Genomic DNA, 2,483 nt, shown 5'->3' with positions numbered 1-2,483 from the left:
AGCTCTCAGATGTATAGCAAGTAATGGAAATGATCATGACCTAAATCAAGAGTACTTCAGACTTCAAACTGACATCATTGCTCTTCAGTGTTTTAGAGAGGTCCCTGACAGTGGACTTTACCCAAAGTAATAGGTCTCTTTATCTCCTGACTCCTGGTACCAAGAGTGTTGATTGTAGATCCAAGTTTTAGTTCTTTCTCTATGTATGTTGATGTTGTCCACTGGCCCAGAGGTAAGTACCTTTATCTTCTTAATGTTCAGATGCAATCTATGCTGAAGGCTGTAGTCTTTGATCTTCTGAAACAAGTCCCCCTCACTTTCAAAAGGTCTTGTCATCCACATAACACAAGTTGTTGATGTCTTCCTCTGATCCTGATGCCACATTCTTCTCAGAGTCTGGCTTCACAAATTACTTGAATTTATATGAAGAAACGATACACCCCCGGCATGCATCCTTCCATATTTTAAACCATACTGTGTTTCCTTTTTCCATTTGAACAACAACTTCTTGGTCTAGGCATAGATTTTACATGAATACAGTTAAGTGTTCTAGGATTCCCCTTCTTCTCAATGTTAATCATTATTTGCTGTGATCCACCCAGTCAAATGCCTTTGTATAATCATTAATACATAGGTAGACTTTCTGCTGATATTCTGTTTTTTTTTTTTTTTTGCCAGGATCCATATGATATTACCAATGATATTTCTGGTGCTACTGCCTCTGCTAAACCCACCTTGACCTCTTGGCCATTCCCTGTCAATGCTCTGTTCCAGTTGTTTTTGGATGATCCTCAGCAATATTTTGCTTGCATGTGATACAAATGATTTGTTTGATAATCTTCACATTTTCATTGGCAGTGAATAAGGATACAGATTTTCAATCTACAGGAGGCTGGAATTTATTACGAAGAATGTGGCATCAGGATTGGAGGAAGATGCATCAACAACCTACATTATACAGATGATATAACCTCGCTTGTTGAGGAGGACCTGAAACATTTGCTGCAGTACGTCAAAGACTGCAGTCTTCAACATGGATTGAAGATCAACATCAAGAAGACAAATATTCTCACCAACTGGCCAACTGGCAGCACCACAATAGTTGGAGAAGAAATTGAGGTTGTTAACAATTTCAGCTTGTTCCATTACACAATCAACATTCTTGGAACCAGCAGCAAGGAAATCAAAAGAAGGATTGCATGGGAAGTCAGGGACCTCTCCAAAGTGCTAAAAAGCAATGATCTCAGTCTAGGGATTAAGGTGTGCCTGATCCAGGCTATAGTCTTAACAATCACTTGCTATGCTTGAGAGAGCTGGATAATGACAAAGGATGATAGAAGAAGAATCAGTGCCTTTGAGTTGAGGTGCTGTATTGCACATACCATGGATTACCCAGAGAAGTAACAGGTCTTAGGGTAAAACCAAATTTCTCCTTGGAGGCAAGGATTTTCAAGCTCTGTCTCATATGCTTAGGTCATATGGTCATTACGGACCAGTCCTTTGAGAAGGACATCATGCTTGGAAAGGTGGAGGGACAGAGCAGGAGAGGAAGACTCCAGCTGAGATAGATTGGCATAATAACTAGGGTAATGAAGGTAGGTGTGTTGGAGTCAGATTAGCGCAGGATAGGGTGGAGTTCAGAGATGTTGTTGCTATGAGTCCCAGGTGACTCAATGGCATGTAACAACAACAATAACTATTTCCACATTCTGTTGGATCACCTTTCTTGGGAATGGGAACAAATAAGGATTTCTTCCAGTCAACTGGCCAGGCATCTATATCCAAATTTTCTTGTATAGAATAGTAAGCACGTCTAAGGTTGTATTTGTTAGTTGAAAAATGTCAGTCAATATTCCATCTATTCCTGGACCTTATTTTTCTGCCAGCGACTTTAGCACATCTTGAACTTCTTTCTTTGTCACCATTAGCTCTTTTCCATATGGTGCTTTCTGGAATTTTTCAGTCTCAACCAGTTCTTTCTGGTACAGTGACTGAGAATTCCTTCCATCTTCTTTTAATGCTTCTGAGATCATTCAACACTTTTTTTTCGCATCTTTCAGTATTACAACTTGACACTTACATTTGTTCTTTAGTTCTTTCAGTTTGAGAAATACCGGGCAAGTTCTTTCCTCTTTATTCTCTAACTCCAGCTTTTGCACATTTCGTTATAATACTTTGTTTTGCCTTCTTGAGTTGCCCTTTGAAATCTTCTGTTCAGCTTTTTTACGTCAGCACTTCTTCCCTTTGTTTTGGGTTCTTGATGCTCTAATGCAATTTTTGTGGTTTCTTCCATTTTGGTTTTTACAATGACCTTTTTTGTCTCTTCATAAATAATATCCTTGATTTCATTCCACAGATCCTCTGGTCTTCAATCATTGGTGATAGATGCCTCAAAACCTGTTCTTAAGATGATTTTTTAATTCAGGTGGAATAGACCTAAAGTAATATTTTGCTTCTTTTGTATTTGTCTTAATCTTCTTCAG

This window comes from Elephantulus edwardii, unplaced genomic scaffold (genome assembly GCF_000299155.1).
Source record: "Elephantulus edwardii isolate Elephantulus edwardi_28Jun2011 unplaced genomic scaffold, EleEdw1.0 scaffold00223, whole genome shotgun sequence".
NCBI lineage: Eukaryota > Metazoa > Chordata > Mammalia > Macroscelidea > Macroscelididae > Elephantulus > Elephantulus edwardii.
This window is presented reverse-complemented; position numbering follows the sequence as displayed.